Raw genomic sequence first — 20,238 nt, 5'->3', positions numbered from 1 at the left:
CCTCCATAGGTACCACAAGGGATAAGAACCTAGATGTAATGCTACCCAATGCCAGAAGTCTAAACAGCAAGATGCATGCAGTGTAAACTCACCCAGTATGGAGAATGTTGATATCTGTCCTGTAACAGAAAACTGGGTCAAGGTTCACAACAGCTCCCTAACCATACCACGTTACACCTAATGCTGTGCTGTACAGCCTCAAAACATGGAACAAGCTACAAAAGGAGGGTGACTAGCAATAATTGTCAAGGATAACCACACCCCCATGCTGGTACCACAACAAGAAGCAGCATGGACTAGCCATGGTCAAGTAACAGTGGCTAAAACTGCTTCCCAGTTTATAGCCTGCTACAGACTACCATCCTAACACCAGGAACTGCACCTGGCCTATGTTGGAATACATGAATATATCAAGACCCCCAAACCACATTATATCGGTTGACTGAAAATACCCAGACATAGACTGGGAGCATTATACTAGCTCCAACACTGTAGGAGAAAAGTTCCTAGAATCCATAAACCAAAATGCCCAGGAACACCGTACCATTCCCACAAGAGGGGTAAGAATACTGGATGTGATAATCAGCAACATGGTACTGGATGGCAAGATGAGAAGTGTATCCCTCACTGGTAAGACCAGACCATAGAGTAATCACACTGGATATACACATCCTGACCACAGTCCCTGGCCAGAAAACCACAGTGAAAACATGTGTAAAGCATAAGTTGCACCCCTCCAAACTGATGTGTAATCCATTAAAGGCCCTGTGCAGGTGCAAAATATGGGCCACACCTCAGAACCTGTTATACAGGCATTCCATGAACACAGCCAGGAATGCTTGGATTATGCAATCACAAATAACAACAAGACACAATGCCATACACGCAGGCATCTGGCATGCTGGACTCCAGCCATTACCAAACTATGCAAGAGAATGAGGAAGCTACTACATGATAGAGCAAACATAAAAAGGGAGTAATCACTGATCAGTAGTATGGCAATAAAATATGTCCACACATACAATCCACTAAGGCCAGCTACAACAAGTTGAATCTGTGAATCCTGAGGCAATGTTACACCTGCCCCAAGTACACAGACAACCCTCAACTCCCCCCAAGAAATACAAATATATGTGAGAGATGCAACCATTTATCCAAACCGGAGGCTGAGCTCCCACACACACCACAAACCCAGTCCCACATAGACCTATCACAACTGCAAACCAAACACATAAACACAGAAAAACATTCCCGGAGGCCCTAATTACAAACACACCACACCAACAGAGGCTTCCAAAGCAGACCCCCAAGCAACCACAACCTCCAAACATAGCACATGCAACACATAGTACACAAAACTGGTGTGCCAAACAGTCACAGGCCAGAAGGAGAAACAACATGCCTGATACAGTTGTAATAGGTGACTCTATAGGCAGACACACTGCTGTCCCGCTCACCAGACTGAACAAGGGAAAGGGTACAGTAAGCTTCCTGTAGGCTGCTACAATATGCCACATAACACAAGTATGCAGGTCACCCCAAAGCAAGTAGAAATATGATGCAGTTATTGTCCATGCTGGTGTGAATGACCTGAGATGTACCTCCCTGGACTACATGAAAAGAGACATAGATGAGCTCTCTGAATATGTACTCCAGGCCGGTATGACACTGCCCATTTGCAGCATCCTACCCTCACCAAGAATGATGCCACAGTACAAACACAGAATGATCAGCTTTAACAGGTGGCACAATTACTACTGTCATTCCAAGAGGATCTAATGTCTGTCTGCTTGGGATGTCATGCATGACAAGCCATGCTGCTGTTCCAGTGATGGCTTGCACCTGTTACCCCTGGGCATCTGGATATTGGATAAGGCTTTTGCCACCTCCATAGAGCCTTACGTAGGCAAGGCTGAAAAGACTAACCCACCACCCTAGAAAACATAAGTGATAAGAAACATGAGGGTAATGCTGACCAATGCCAGACGTGTAAACCGCAATATGCATGCTCCTGAGGCCCTCCCCAGTATGGAGAACATCGATGTCTGTGCAGTGACTGTGCTGCTGCAAGCCTACTGACAGCACACCAGCACTACCAGGTTATAACTCATATCATGCGTTATGGCCCCAAAACCTGGACCAAAACATAAAAGGAGAGGGAGTATCCATATTCAGCACAGACACCCATATGTCCAGGTAACTGACAAAGCACGAAGCATCGGAGACCATCCATGTGCACCTAACCGTAGGCAAAACTGCTGTACAGTCTGTAGCATGCTACAGACCACACTCTCACACACAGGAACCCCACCCAGCCATCCTGAAGACACTGGACAGTATGAATGTCCACCAAATACCAAACAAGGTACTCACAAATTACCACATAGGTGGTAAACCATTATGTATGGAAGGAGTAATCAGGGACCTAGGGACACAAGTGGACAGTAACCTGTTATGTGACACTCACATTGCCAATGTGGCTAGGAAGACTGTCTATATTGGACACCGTATCATGAAAGGATTCACATCTACGTCAACAGAGGTCATTGTGCCCCTGTACTGTTCTCTTATCAGACCCATAGTCTAGTACAATGCCTCATTTGGGATGTACCTTAGCTGACACCTGCAGCAGTTAGAAAGACCTCAAAGGTACCTCACCAAGAGGATAAAGGGTCTCAAATATATGTCATATGCTGCCTGGCTGTAGACACCCCAGCTGAATGCAGTCACATACTGCCTACACAGAGGCATTGTATGTCTGTTGTACAAGGCCATGTCCAACACAGGAGTAATGGACATGCTCCACCCCAGAAAACCCAAAGCCATTGGAGCTGTGAGAGTGAGAGATGTCAACCTCAACACATAATGAAATAGGATGTGCTGGAGGGACAGATACATAACCCAGAGGCTCCCCACACCCTGGAACAGAATCCCACTCCATGTTAGGCAGAGCCCCTCACTGACACTCTTCAACAGGAATATTGCCAAGTGGATGGATGATCGTAGATGTACACTGGGGGTCTTTACTGTGTCACGTCCAGACAGAGGCACAGTAAAGTAAATCATAAATGGCCATAATATTCACATAGCAAGGGGCGGCGAAAGACACACACACTCTGGCTAGGCTTACAAATACCATAGGGTGGATAGCCTAGTATGAACCTATGAACCTATGAAGATACAAATTGTACAGGACACTAAGGATAATCCCAAGGCTTACTTAACTGATGGTAGGAACCGTGTTGGTAATTCACAGATATGCTCTGAATCACACACATATTACAAACAACATACCAAACACAAACACATATTGCCAACATACAACCTGACAGGTGCAGTGCAACCCCCCCCCCCCCACAGAATGCAAAATATTTATCCCAGCAGACTGCTGGCCCCCTGACATTGCAGATACTGAGGTAATAGCCAGCATCTACAAAGCAAAACACACAGCAGCAATGGTATGAGATGGTGTCCTGGGCTGAGTCCAACATGGACTCCAAGAAGAATGGAATGTCAAATCACACTACTGCTCAATGTCAGCCTTACCACAGGATATGTACCCAAAGAACAGTGTACAACAACAGTGGTCCTTCTCAACAAAGGTGTTGCCTGAATGGATACTGCAAACTACCACCCCAGAATCCTGACAAGCTTGGTTTGCACAGCTATGGAAAGGATCAGCATGTACCGCAGACATAAAGATATTGGGGACCTACTGACACTGGACCCTACCCAGTGTGGCTTTCTGAAGTGCAGATCCTGCCCCAAAACATGTTTGACTCATTTGAAATAGTCATTAAGGTCATTGATGAGGGCAATGTGGTCCACACAGCGTAGCTGGACCTTGCAAATGCTTCCATACAATACCCTACGTGTTCATTATAGATATGCTCACCAGCTTAAATATAAACCCCTATGTCAGTAGAGGGGTTGCAAACCAGACCAAGGACAGAACTGACATGGTCAGACATGCTGCAGCCATGTCAGACTACAAACCAGATATAAGTGGCATCCCACAAGGCTTGGTCCTGAGACCTCCCTCGTTTGGTATATATGTCCCATAGGTACAGGCCAACATGGAAGGACTGTGTCTGAACATGTATGCAGAGGACTACAAACTGCCCACCATATCTGACCCTCCAGCTGACACAAGCATCCCACAAAAGGGCCACATAGAAACAGACAACTGGTGACATAGCCATATAAGCAAGCTAATTGCAGAAAAGTGTATAGTCAACCCCCGTGGATATACAGTAAGTGCCCACCAATTACCACATAGGTGTTAACCCATTACGTACCTAACATGTAATGAGAGACCTGGGGACACAAGGTGATAGATATCCTGCATTGGACAAACATGTGGCTGTAGTGTTCACAGAAACATACCATATACCCACCTAATCATGAAGGTTGTCAGATCTAGATAAGGGGAGGTCATTGTGGCTCTGCAGTCATCCTTCATCAGCGTTACAATTGACTACAATAGCCCCTGTGGGATGTACCTCAGCAGACACCTCCATCAACTCTAAAGTCCCCAACAGTACCTCACCAGGAGCATCAAAGAGCTTGAACAGATGTCATGTGATGCCTGATTAAACAAACTGCAGCTCCACACACTGCCATACTGCCCACCCAGAGGCAAGCTGTGCCTGATGTATAAAGCCATGTCCAAGCTGGAATCAATGAACATGCTGCACCTTGTACAATCTGAATGACAGTGAGCTATGCACATGAGAGACCTGAACCCCAGCACTGACATACATAGGACAGGCTGTACTGCATGATCCATAACACAGAAGCCACCCTCACTCATGAGTAAACTCCCAGTACAGGTTATCCATAGAGTCACTCATCGATTCTCCTCAAGAGGAATTGTGATGAGTGGATGGGAGATGGTAGGTTTATCACTGTTATGCCACAGGTAGACGGAGGCACAGTATACTAACCATGACATATGTTATGGCAAACTCCACTTACAATGTGTGTCGAAGGACAAACACACTCTCCGACTAGCATTAGAAATGGCCTAGGGCACATCGCTACTGTTTGCCAATGTACACCTATGTTGTGGAATACACTACCAATGTTGGACAAGCCTGGTATAAGTAGTTCATATCTGAACATAATGCAACATGGTCAGATGTGCACAACTGGCCCCTAACCAGGCTGTTGTGCTCACTATGGAAATGTAAAGCAGTGATAGGACTAAAGCCCAGGATACTGTCCACCACAGTGAAAGTACTGAACCAGTACACTATACGGTACTACAGTGCTAGGTCAGTATGAAAGGATGTTGACAACTGTATGCAAAGTATCCCATGCAAACCCTGCAGGCACAGTATAACCCCTGTTGTGTTCACACACAAAGCAGTTGGACAGTAACTACACAACATGACACACAACACACAACCATAAACGGGAGATATTGTTGAAGTTCACACTCATCCACAAATGTGGTGGGCTGCAGAGTTCAACATATGGAAAGCACACACTGGGCTTGCTCGCACACTTTGATAAATGAGACATATGTCAGACAACATGCCATGGGAAGGCTGAACTGGGCATGCTCACACACTTAGGCCAAATCTCAGTTTAGCAGTTGGCCACACATATCTGGTATGTGTACATGTTATTCCAGGAACCAACCACATTACAGCAATCTGCCCAGTGCACACAGTTAAATGACTACAGAAACATATGTGATATAGTGGTTCCCTCCCATATGCAAACATCTTCCACAGATACACACGTTGTTCATACAAACAGGGAATGCTATGGCAATAAAGACCTGAAAACAGTTATCAGCAACAAATAATGTGCATCTGACAATTAAACATATGGGTGTAGAGGTCAACACTAGGCTGTTTGCCCTAGGGAATGACAGCTTAGCCAGAGTGTGCTTGGCGTCTGCCTCCCCAGTACAGTAGGCTACTGTGCCACTGTAAAGTAGGTCACATAAGGCACCGTGTGAAGCTAGTGTGCTGTGCCTCTGTCAAGCAGGGACACAGTGGAGATCCCAGGGTTTGAATGTGCTAAGCCACATCCATGTTGTTGGTGTGTGCTGGAAGAGGGTTGCTGAGGACCTCTAACAGTAAGTGGGAGTCAATAACAGACTGAGGGGAGCCTTATCTGCATTGTCTGGACAATTTCGCTGTCAACACTGTGTCATGATGATTATGTGGGATTGAAGTGTCGTACTGGTACTGTTCAGAGATGTCCTCCCTCTGTGGGCTACTGCTCTGCAATGTATTAGCTCACGCTGTCTGTTGGACAGCTCATATATGGCCGGTGTACACCTGACAGGTGTCCTGTTGTGGAGCAGTAATGGGTATATTTGGGATAGCATGATCAATGCAAACCTTCCACATGCTCACAGAATGCAATTGTCAAGGATTATGCAGAGTGGCCAGTATACTCCCCAGCATGGGTCCTTTGAAGTCTTCCACCCCAGTCTTCACAAGTGTAAAGTCTGCTTGTGATAAATACAGTTTGTTTGCATTGACAACCTTGCCTGGGGGTGGGGATGGGATATGGATGTTCAGGGAAAGGTGGGTATGGTCAGATATCAAAAATGGTGGTCTACCTCTGGTGTGGAACAGTGAGCACCCATGTTGCAGATGGTCAGGTGCAATATGTATTCCCCCTTGTGGCTGTGGTGAGTGGTTCTGCCATAGCACATGGACTCACAAATTGTAGTGGCTGTAGGGTACTGTTGTAGAGGCCTGAGTAGTTCCCACACACAATATGCCTGTACCTGATGTTAACAACTGGAATGGTGTATGTGAACACCTGCATATCCTGGCACTGTTCCCAGGGAAGCAAAGTGTGTGTCCTGGATGTGGGAGGGGTGGTCTGGACTGGTTGTGTTGTGTGTTACAGGTCCTGTGGTCACGAAGCATGGTATAGAACATAACCTGCCAGTGCGATGTGCATATCTGACCCTGATGTAGGTGGCTGCAAATGCATATATATGCTATCCCCCACCTGACAGGTAGTACTAGATGTACATACCTCTGTAGAAATAATGATGTCAGCACCCTATAAATACTGCAGGTGCAGAGCAAATGCCCAGTAGTTCGAATAGCGATCTCTGCTAATGCGTCTCCCTCAAGTGTCATAATATAGTTAGGTAGGGGTTTGAACCCTGCAAATGCTCCATGTGTGTGGGTGAGTGGGGTTGTTGTGTGTGCAAGTCTGTGTGAGGGAAATGTCCCTTTTGGCAACTGGTAAAACACACTACAGGATGCACATTCCTCTTTCTAAACACTGATGATGTCAGCACCCTATAAGTACAGCAGGAGAAGAGAAACCTCCTAGTAATGCGATTTGTGCACTCTGCTAATGCATCCGTCTCGAGTGTCATAACATAATTAGGTAGGGGTTTAAATCCTGCAAATGCCCAGTGTGTGTGGAGGGGTGTTAGTGTGTGTGCAAGTCTGTATGAAAGAAATGTCCCTTTTGGCAACTAGGAGAACACACTACAGGATGCACATTCCCCTTTCTAAACACTGATGATGTCAGCACCCTATAAGTACAGCAGGAGAAGGGAAACCTCCCAGTAATGCGAATAGTGTGCTCTGCTAATGCGTCCTTCTCGAGTGCCATAGCATAGTTAGGTAGGGGTTTGAATCCTGCAAATGGCAAGTGTGTGTGTTTGTATGAGGGGTGTTTGCAAGTCTGTATGAAAGATATGTGCCTTTTTGGCAATTAGGAGAACACACTACATGATGAACATTACCCTTTCCAAACACTGATGATGTCAGCACCCTATAAGTACAGCTGGAGAAGGGAAACCCCCCAGTAATTCGAATAGCGTGCTCCGCTAATGCGTCTCTCTCAAGTGTCATAACATTGTTAGGTAGGTGTTTGAATCCTGTAAATGGCAAGTGTGGGTGTCTGGATGAGGGGAGTTTGTGTGTGTGCAATTCTGTATGAAAACTATGTGCTTTATGGCAATCAGGAGAACACACTACATGATGCACATTACCCTTTCCAAACACTGATGATGTCAGCACCCTATAAGTACAGCCAGAGAAAAGGAACCTCCCAGTAATTCGAATAGTGCGCTCCGCTAATGCGTCTCTCTCAAGTGTCATAACATAGTTAGGTAGGGATATGAATCCTGTAAGTGTGTGTGTGTGTGTGTGTGTGTGTGTGTGTGTGTGTGTGTGTGGTGGTAGTAGGGTGTGTGTAATTGCAAGTGTAAGAAAACAGTTCCTTTTGGCAACTACTACAATACACCAGATGCTGCATATTCCCCCAGTAAACACAGGTGATGTCACCACACTATCAGTACAGACAAACAGGGCTAATTGCCCAGTAATGCAAATAGTGCACTCCGCTACTGGGCCTATTACTACTGTCAGAGCACAGATAGGTATGTTTCGGAAACCCACAACTGCCACATGTGTATGTGTCACACAAAATGCCCATGTGTGGGTTGTTGTTCATAACAATGCATGACATTGCTTAAACCAGCAATGGCAATGCACACATGATGTATGTGTGTGACACATACACATATATACCTGTGACCTTCAATAGTTCCCATGTCTGACACATGCCTCAAGTGAATAAATGGTATTTGCACTGCATAACATTATGACTGTGTCTTACTGTGCAGGGGCTGCATGCGGTATGTGTATATACAGTGTGAGTTGTATATGGTATCATCCTAACAGCAGGGGATACACATCTGGTCTGGGCCATATAGTCTACATGTAGTCGATGAACAGGTGCTGCATGTTCCCACCTGTTGTGGGAGTGGTAACATGTTGTTCCACAGCAATTCAGTGACTACATGCTGGGAACCTTTCAGCTAGTGTGTTGTCACTACAGTAATGCTCACACACAATGTTCGGCTGGATGCAGTCCAGCCATATAAAGACATATCTAGAGACCGTCATATTCCCAGTGTTGTTAGGGAGGACAGGTGGGTTTCCTGTGTATGGGAGGGTTGTGTGTGCCAGGCTATGAACCAGAAGGCAGTCCAACACACTGTTAGCTGCACATGGATAGGCCCCGATGCTTTGTGATGTGCCAACAACCTGGAGGTGTGTGTATCTGTGATGCCTTGAGATACCTCCCCCCTGTTCATGTGTGGTACATGTGTAGGGGATGACAGGCATGGTATGAGGTATAACCTATCAGTGATGGTTTGCACCTGTGAGCCGTGAATCAGGAATCTGTTACTGCACAGATATTGCAGTTTACCATGCTGAGGACAGTGTCCAGTGCATGCATCTTGCAGTGTACACTGCTGGTGTTGTGTAGCATTACTGTTAGTGTCCTATACCGTGTGATACCCACAGAGGTGGCTATGTAATCTGTGCCCTGCAGCAAAAGGCACTATGTGTGTATCAAGAGGCTTCGCCAATATACAATGGCCCATGGGTGACACGTGCAAGCTGCCCCTTGCAAATCATTGTGGCTTCCCTAGTATGTAAGCACACGCTGACAGCCATTGGATACCCTATGAATGACATTGGAGATTGAGCAGAATGTAGACATAGAACACCCTTCCTACACATTGTGGTAGCATACCTGGTGAGGGTATGATGGCAACCAAGGTCAGGCTCATACCAGCCCATGCCACATGCTGAGAGAGCCCTTCTATGTTCCCTATCATGTAGTCCAGGGAGGTATGTCTCAGGTCATCCATAATGGCATGGACAATGACTGAGTCTGACTGACCTGTATGCATGTGTTATGTGGTGGACCATAGTGCCCCACAGGCATATCACTGTGACCTTCACCATGTACAGCCTGTTGAGCGGGACCCCACTGCACCGGCCAAGAGAGGTACCTGACACATCTGTAGCAGGTGTGTTGTGTAGCCCTACAGGCTGTGAGTGTTTGGCACATGGGATGTGTGTGCCATGTGTGGCATGTTCTCTGTTCCGACTTAACGTATGCCTGTGTGCCAGCTGCGGAGGTGTGTGATGCTCAGGCAGGATGCTATTCTGAGGCTCCAAGTATGCCCCAGTGTGTTCATGTGTTTGGATTGCTGTCAGTGCAGGTCTATGTCAGACTGGTATTGTAGTCACTGTAGTATGTCATGCCACCTGACAGGGTATGGCAGTACTGGGTTCAGAGTGCTCAGTCCCCAGATTGGCTATGTGGTTGCATCTCACACATGTGTTGTACGTTCCTGGCAAGGGGAGAGGGTTGACTGCATACATGTGGCAGCTGTGACTTTGCCACATGACTGACATATACCACAACTGGACCATAGAGGTGATTCACAGGTTACCTTTGCACATGCTACCATAGTAGTGTGATTGCCATGGTGATTACCAACACATAGGGCAAATGGGGAACAACATACTGAAGGTGAGTATGTGTGGGTGTACTGCTTCTTATTTCATAGCACTGGCATTTATGACTGCACACATGGGCAAATGCCAGGTAAGTCATATGCAATGTGTCACAGGCAACGTGCATGCGAACAGGACAGACGGTGACGTTCTGTCAAGTGAGACATTGACATACATATAGTACGCTATGCAGATGTCACTAGGAATCCACAGAAGCTCTGTAAATCTGCATTGCAGGTGGAATCAGTGTTCCAGGGAACCTCAAGCAAACATGCATGCAAACAAAGCTACAGTAAGCAGGGCTGGAAGTAGTCCATTGTACAACAAAGAAGGGGTACCACTTCCAGTAGGTAACAGTGCAAATATGCAGGCACTATAAACATGTACTCAGGAATGCACAGCTCAGATGTCCATGGTAAAATTGATATTATTTAATATTTAATTTAATTTAAATTAAATTGGTACTGCACACATATCAACATGTGCAAACATCCACATTGCATAGTCGTTGTGGGCAACATGCCACCATTAGTGTACATGTCCATCATTGCGTATCACTACTTGCATTACCTTCTCCCCTGTGCTACCTATGTATGTTGCTATCTGTTGACATCCTTACCACTGGTATGCAATAATGTGCAGCTGTTACACTATGGTACTTACTATGGGTGTAGATAACAATTCAGGACAGTCATACAGTTACTGCATCAGGCATGCTGGGATATACACACAATCATATCAGCACACTGTACTGTTACCAACATGATACTAGTAATACACTTCTATGTAGTCACCCTGTGCATCAGCAACATGTTAACCTGTTCCTGCACTGATGTTGGAGATTTCAGGAGGTGGCACAGTTTCATCATATGCACAGGGTGTGAACTAGGTATGCCTGAGTCTGCCACTGATACCACCAATTGACATGTATGTGTATGTGTGTTGGTGAGGGACAGCAGTACAGGGTGGGGCACTGTTGGTGCAGTGTGTGTGTGTATGTGGCAGCCCTAGGTGTTAACATTTCGCATGTGTGTATGCATGCACACAGTTCCACCTCATGGCTGCCATATACTGGAGTTTGTGGACAGCCACAGACCGCACCTGGCAGGTCATACAGATCAGTGTCTATGGCCACGGACACGGTACCTGTGCCTGGCAGGGGTGCTACGGACTGTATCCGGTACTAAGCCAGACTGGGTACTGTCATCAGAAGTGGGTGTTCGTTGACTGGACACAGGTCCCTGTTGGGACTGTCCAGAGCCACGTGCACGTGGTCTCCTGGGGCGGTCTGATGACAGCACAGACCCAGCATTGCTGGGGCTGCTGCTGGCACTATGGGGGTGTCTGCGGGCCTGTTGTCATCCGCGCCGACTGCCAGCTGCTGCTGTTGCTGGCATACGGCCACTTCAACGCCGCAACCGTCCACCCTTGCCCTGGCTCATGGACATGTAGTTGTGGAACTGCTGTAATATGTCCCCACAACATCTGTCTATGACATCGGTGAAATTACAGATAGCATCCGCCATGTCACGCATACTGTCAGTCATGGATGTGCAACGTGCTCTCAGCTCCCTCAGACCCCATCTGGTGTACCTTTCCATACGTGACTGTGCCTGCATGACAGTCCAAAACAAAGCTGAGGTTGACAGACCTCTTTGGGCACATCTGCCAGAGGCAGTACGCCCAAGGATGCTCCCACGAGAACCCATGGGCAACTGTCTGTGTGGTACCATCTCAGGACCCTGCCCATGGCTGCTGTGTGGGGAAGCATGTTCCACAGATACCACATTACCCTGGTCAATGCCCACTGTATCCTGTCCATCACCTATGGACATTGGTGACATAGGATGTACTGGCAGGATGACTGTGTGCAATGATGGGGTTGACAACTGTGTACTGTCAACTGGCTGACCAATGACGGACCCTGACACACCTTCCTGTGCCATTACACAGATATCATCATTATCAGTACCTGTGGCACCAGATTCAGGTTCCCTGCTGCAGGACACCAGAGCAGCACCAGAACCTGTGGGAGGAAGACAGAAAACACAGTTTACAATGTCTACACAATGTTACCAGTGATGCACACATGCACACATGCACACGTGGAAACATGCACACATGCACACATGCACACGTGGACACAGGCACACGTGGACACAGGCACACATGCACACATGCACACGTGGACACAGGCACATGTGGACACAGGCACACATGCACACATGCACACGTGCACATGTGCACAGGTGCACACATGCACACATGCACACATGGACACAGGCACACATGCACACGTGCACACGTGGACACACGCACACATGCACACATGCACACATGCACACCCCGCAGTATACACACAGAGCACTACTGAGTTACACTGTTATTACTAGCACTATCAGGACTATTATAAGTATTGTTAAAACACACTCACCAGCATGGATGGGCTGCCTTGCTGTAACACCGGAGGGACCTGCAGAAATGAGGGGATTAATGTCAGTGGGCACAACTGTTCCATTGATACTGCGTATGATACAGTTCAGTTGTACAACAGTTGCCTTTCACATGTCAGCTGCTGATATTGCTAATATCACACCTGCACAATTACATACTATGTTGACAGCTACATACCAAGGACACACCTTACACATGCATAAACTAACAGTGTACAAAACATTCAAGTGTACATATGGCATATTACCTGAACCCTCCATGTCGTGTTGCTGTGTGGCTCCAGCCTCCATCATAATGAAGGTGTGTTGCTGTTGATGTTCCTGGGCTGGAGCCACAACACTTAGGAGTAGCCCCTCCAGTCTGGTGAGGGGGGGATGTGTGGCCACCCCACCTCCTGTGGCGACCTGTTGCCTGTGGATATCCGACGCACGCTGACGGACATTTCTGATTAAATCACTGCAGTGATATTGTACCTGCTCATATGTCCTATTATGCGTGCCAATGTCATTTACCCTACGGACAAGGTCTTGCCACAGTGCAGCCCTCTCCTGCTGATTCTGGCTGGTGCGGGAAAACAGTATGTCATGATCCCGCACCAGGCTCTGGTGTATCTCTTCATCTTCTGCAGCAGAGTAGGCAGGATTTCGCTGATGCGCCATGTCCCTGAAAGAGAACACAAACAGGATAGCAGCAAACTATGTCAGCAAAATATGGCACACATACTATACATAATACTCAACTGTAGTGATATACTACTACTCCTGTATGTAGCACGTGTGTGTCTCTTGGTGGATACACATGTACATGGCCAGATATCAGTGCTCAGCCAACACCTGTGCAACAATACCTGCCACATTCCATACAACATAGTACCAAGCCCCATCAGTCAGCACACTGAGACAGGTCCAATGCACCACCTCACTCTGGGGGTTCATAACAAGGTACTGTATGTGGAACATCATCCACTAGTGTGACCTGGACACAAAATAATCGGCCTGGATATACATATCCCACCACCACCACCAGCATAGTAGACTACTTTGATATATATGTGAATAGACAGATTTTCACTTGTTAGGACTGAGATGGTATCCATGCAGCCCACTGGGCCAGTGGAAGCCACAACCCACAATGCTGACCCCTTTGCAAATGCTTCCCATGGACATCCCGAAGAATGCATGGAACATGCACACACAATTCTAACCCAGACCCTATGCACAAAGGTTAAGCATCCTGTCTGGTGGACCCCAGCCAAAGACAAATTGTATAATGATAGAAGGAGGCTACTGCAGGACAGAGCAGAATCACATAAAGGGAAGGCATCTGTGGTCGGCACTAGTAATGAGCTAAGTTCTCTCATAACAACATCCAAGGCCAACTCTGAGAGAGAAATGGCCAAGGACACTATAGATAACCACAAGGCCTTCTTCAGTTTTGTTAGACACATGGACCAAAAGCCTCAGATATGCTCAGAGTTAGTACACAACTACATAAAATTCACTGAACCCACAGATATTGGCAACATTCTGGCAGACAGGTTCAGTGCAAATATCCCCCCTCCCTCTCCTCCAAAAGAAGAAATACTTATCACAGCTGAATGTAACCTCCCTGTCATCTCAGATGTCCAGGTGAGGGCCGCCCTCAGCAAAGCAGAACACACAGCATCAATGTGACCTGATGGTATCCCTGGATGTGTGCTATGTGAACTCCAAGAGGAGCTACAACCGCATATAAAACTGATATTTAACCTTAGCCTTACTACGGGATATGTACCTGAACATTGGCGTACAGCAACAGTGGTCCCACTCCACAAAGGAGGCACCTCTACTGACACTGGGAACTACCGCCCCATAAGCTTAACCAGCCTGGTCTGCAAAGCTATGGAAAGATTCATTATGGAACTCATATAGAGCGATATTGGGGACCTACAGACACTTGATCCCACCCAGTTTGCCTTTGTGAAAGGCTGATCCTGCCTTTTGAACCTGGTTGACTTTTTCAAAACAGTCACTACAGCCATTGATGAGGGCAAAGCAGTCCATACAGCCTACCTGGACTTGCCTAAGGACTTCAACACAATACTCCACTCAGGCATCATAGACAAGCTCATCAGCTTAAATGTTAATACATATGTCACATGATGGGTTGCAAACTGGTTGAACAACAGAATCCATAAAGTCAAAATTGCGGGAGCCATGTCAGACTCAAAGCCAGTCAAAAGTGGTATCCCACAGGGCTCTGTCCTAGGACCCCTCTTGTTTGGCATTTACTTCTCAGATGTGAAAGCAAACATGGGTGGGTTGTGGATGACAAAGTTCCCAGATGACTGCAAACTAAGCGCCATAGTCGATACACCAGCTGACACACACATCCTACAGACAGGCCTCACTGAAATGGACAACTGGTGCCAGAATCATGGCCTAACACTGAATGGCATGAAATGTATAGTCATCCCCTTTGGGTAAAACAACGTACGCACAACTTATCACATAGACATACATATAGATACAGACCAATAACACATATGGAGGGTTCACAGTATGTAGACTATTAAATTGTTACTTTACATTACCTGCGTTTGTCGCAGCTGGTTGCATTACCATTAGTATAGGTTCCTGCTGCTGCTAGCCCAGCTTGATACTGACACTGATGACAGCTTCAACTTAGTTTATCTTAAGTGTAGTTTTTGTTTGTGTTTTTATTTTCTTTTTTTCTTTCTTTTTGTCTCTCTCTCTCTCTCTCTCTCTGCCTCCAGATGGTGCAATGAAAGTATTGCATGCGTGGACTGGGAGTACAGGATGCTTTTGTAGGTATCTGCATATGTCCATGTGACGGCCTCTGCACCAATTGTTAGCCAGCATTTGCTAATTGCATGCAGCCAGTTGTGTACTGATTGCAGTTCTCACTGTGATTTCAGGACAGAGCTATAAAAGGGTATGTGAGATAGGCGTTGCCCTTTCAGATTGTAAGGGCGGGGACCATGCTGGTATGCTGTGGACACTGTTCTGTGAGTGTAAAGGTTAGTATATCTCTCATAATTCAGGCTGTGCTGTAGATTAACATTTCCCCATTCATCTCTCCTGTTTCCTGTACTAAGTGTGTATGTACACTGACACCTACAACTATATATATATATATATATATATATATATATATATATATATACACACATATATTTATATATATATAATAACTGACATTATTACCTACTAGCTGCCAACTAGCATGGCTGTTTCTGTTCACACACTACTATTATAGAAATCCACTAGATTTGACAGTAAATATACATGACATGCTTTGTGTACTACACATCCTATATTCCCTTTACATTCATTCCTACTATTACATGATATATTTATTGTAGCACAATGTTCTTATATAACAGTCATGGCTTAGTGGTAAGTCATGCAGACTACTGTTTCCAAGGTCCTGGGTTCGGGACTGACAGTGGGAATTTATTTTGCTTTTGAACTGACTACAGGACCTGTCATTCAGAGTGACTAAGGCACTTTTAAGCAGTTGTAACCAGCTTAGTGCTGGTTTGCACGGAGCTCCCACATGCGCACTGGCGTTCAGCTCCACGCACACCCGCTTACAACCGCTTAAAAGTGCTTACTCTTGGGCACACCCGTGCTATTTTCTTTGAAAGAAATGAAAATGGGGAGACAGGAAAGTGGTGAAAAAGGGGTCACAAAGAGGGTAAGACAGTAGGGAAACAAACTTGGGTTTTGCAGGAGGGATGTAAGTAAGGCCCATAGCTGTGCATTTCTTCATCAGCAACAGCTGTGCATATGTTTGTAATTTGGTGTGACATTTGAAACCTTCCACCCCTGAGAGAGGTGTCAGGACAACAATAATACTTGTTGTACAGCCAATTGTAATTGACAGTTTCCATGTCCAGCAGACATGTGTGCGAAATGGGCAGCTATGTATGGGGCATAATTTTTTTGTGGGTACAGAGTGCCCTTTTATTTATTTATTTTTTTCAGGTGAGAGTGGTATGTCAGGTAAAGGAAGTCGGTATAGCTGGGGAGGTAGGTTGGGTAGGTCAACAGACAAGACAAACAAGACGCATACAGGGGCGGTGTATGACACGTGTGGGAGGGTTACACAATTGACGGGGATGGATGTTTGGATATCCAGAGCCCATGAGCCCACAGATGGCAACAGTGGAACTGATATCCCCACCCATGGGCAGTTGCCACTGTACCTTCACTGCCCAGGATGGGGCTGTGCTGGGGGCTGTGTAGGCCAGGCAACAGGCATGCCCGTTAGTTGTGCCACCTGTGCCTCAAGCTGTCGTAGGGGCCCAAGAACAGATTCCTGGATCTCCATACGCACTACAGTCCGGACTCTATGGAGGGTGAGTGGTGGTTCTCCTCTGGCCACACTTGCAGAGGGGGGACGAGCCCCAACCCCTGCAGCGCTTCCACCCGCAGGTGGCACAGGGCCACCGGAGGAGGGTCCGGACTGGGCACTACTGCCAGGTGCACTTGCCAGCTGATGTGGGAGAGGTGGGTCCGCTGGAACCCGCCTTCCCTGTCGTCCCATGTTTTGCATTATGTCATGACAGTTTGGGTTAGTAACATACAATACCATTCGCAATTAGTTGTAACAGCATGCATTAGTATTCCCATTAACCAAACACCCAGATATTCACACCATTGAACAGCGAGCATAACACATGCATAATTTGAACAGCAATACACAGTCCAACAACATGCAGAGTTGATTGATGGCAACAGGCCATCAGGTTTGGATGTATGAACAGGGCAGATGCATCAACGTACATGCAAATATGTATGACCCAACAGGACAAATGTCCAGGGGTGTTAATTGTGATTGCACATAACAATTTCACGTGGAATGGATTATATGTGGTTATAGGGTAGGGTGAAGAAAATATAATTAACACCTTCAAATACCAATACATATGCTGTACATTTCTAATAGCTGCAGATATATACACACTACAGTTCTACCTACAGTTTCCTATGTGATAACTACTTCAAGTTGGTGATAGGAATGTTACTGCTTCATCAATATGCATTTTCATTTTTATTCATACACGTTCATATCTGGCTTTGTTCAGCTACATCATCCTGCTACATTTGCTTTATATAGCTATAGACAACTGTGGATGTTTGGTATTTCAGACAATCATACTATCTGCATATTGCAGACTGAGAGCAACATATCCAGATTTTGAGATACACATTCCAGCTGCAGGAACATTTTGAGCACATTTCACAGTTTGGTTCTGCTTGTCACATTCATTTCATTCTGTACTAACTGCAGTATACTTTATTCATGAGTTATTACTACTTTATTTGTGGATTCATAACTCTTTCTCACACTCCCTCACTTGTTTTAATTTTACAATTCAGGATGGTACTTACTTCTAGGCTTTATTGACATGTTTTACCTGTAGTTATTACAATCCTTTCCAACATTCTCACTTCTGTCATGTTTCAGTATTTCAACAGGGATATATTTCCCACATGTGATTTGCTCATCTTCTGCAGCTGTACTTTTCAGCCTGCTGCAGGTTGTGTACAATTATATTACAGGTGGGGCATCTTTATTTCAGACTTTATTTCAGACATTTTCATTTTTCTGTTTGGATTACAGACTGCAACACACTTTTGTAATCAAGCAATACTTGCAAGCACTCTCACACTGTTACTTGCACATTTTATTACTTAGTGACTACACTGCACTCTTTTGCTAACTGTCATACTTTTATATTTATTTACAGTTACAAGGAGAGGATTACTGACCTGCCTGGTGGCGCAACCGCACCAGCCTATCGCCATAGGCTCTGCGGTTTGCAGAACGGACACCTGCAGCTGTAATATAAATAAAGTAATATTGGAATACACATCTCCATAATATCAGCTAGGTTAATTTCTTACATACATAATTAGATGTGACTTACTCAGTAGTGGGGCGTTGGGCATTTGCCGGGCCTGCCTGGATCCAAAGGTTCAGTTGGTCTTGCTTACGTCTCTTCAGGTCCACATGGTGGTGACGGACCTGCTCACCAGTCCTTGGAATCCCTGTGGCACTGGTGAGATCTTGAGCCAACTGGTCCCACGCCTCAGCCCTATATGCTCCCCACAGGTCCTGGCCCTGCATGAGTTGGGCCTCATGATGGTGGACAAGGAGCCAGACCATATATCTGGACTCCTCAATGCCCCACCTCTGTGCTCGGAAGCAACTACCCTCACCTACTCCTGACATTCTGGCTGCAAGTTAGTTCTACAATCGGTTATGCTGTGTATTCCTGCCTATGGGGCTTATATATGCCGTTTTTCCCACACTTATCTGTGATTGGCCATTTTGGAATTGTATCAGCTTCACAAAACCTGCTTTGTCATGCTCCTCTTTCTATTCATTCCTATATATTTGCTATTACTGCATTTCTAAGTATAGCTGTCATGGCTTAGTGGTTCAGTACCTTGATTATGGTGCATGGTATCCTGGGTTTGAACCTAGCCACTGCTTTTTATATTTTATGACTGTCTAGACAGGCTAAGGGGTGTGTCTGTGTAAAGGCAGTTTTGTTACAGCTTGCTCAACGTTGCCCGTCGGTTAGCTTGTTGGCGCGGTGTGCAGCTCCGCGCAAATGGGTTACGCTGGTTTACACCTCATTTGGCTGTCAGCACGCATATTATGCTCAACTCAGCCATGCGCACACAGTTTCAGCGTGTTAAACCACTGCTCACCTACAGGCACTCATTTTGCACCTGTTAAACCACTACTCACCTTCGGGCACTCATTTTGCACCTGTTACACCACTGCTCACCTTCGGCACTGATTTTACACCTGTTAAACCACTGCTCACCTACGGGCAGATGCACTCACCTTGTTAAACTGTAGCTCAGCTATAGGCACATCTGGCATTTTTTATTATTTTGTTATCTCACATTTCTTCAAAATAAATAGCCTATTTCATTACATTTTACATAAAATATAATTTTATATGTGCATATATATGTCAGGGACCTGTTTCGTGCTTATTTCACTAAATATAAAACTTTATGTTGTGGGGGCTCGAACCATGACTGCCTGCTCTTCAGCTGACGTCTCTACCGCTATGCTATTGCTTTTTGGCTTACTTTGCATAGTTAGTTCTTATATGCTTTTCCACTTACTGCTAACTGTGGCTGAGCTACGGGCACGCCCGCGCAAATGAGCGCACTCACGGGCAAACATCTTTACAATTTAAAAAAATATAACATGTTCATTTATATATTTTATGTTCATAGTCTGTGGGGGCATGTGTTGTGTTGTGTTTATTCACATTTCCATGTACTCTGTCGTGGGGGTTTACTTTCGGGACTTTTACTCTTCTGGGGGCGTGTCCGTTTGCAGGGCTCGGCCTACGGACACGCCCCCTACTGTCTTCCACGGAGCGTGTAAGCCTTAGGTGTGATTCAGCATGCCCTCATGCATATGCATGACA

This window comes from Protopterus annectens, chromosome 1.part1 (assembly GCF_019279795.1).
Source record: "Protopterus annectens isolate FY-2018-M chromosome 1.part1, PAN1.0, whole genome shotgun sequence".
NCBI classification, from domain to species: Eukaryota; Metazoa; Chordata; order Ceratodontiformes; family Protopteridae; genus Protopterus; species Protopterus annectens.
This window is presented reverse-complemented; position numbering follows the sequence as displayed.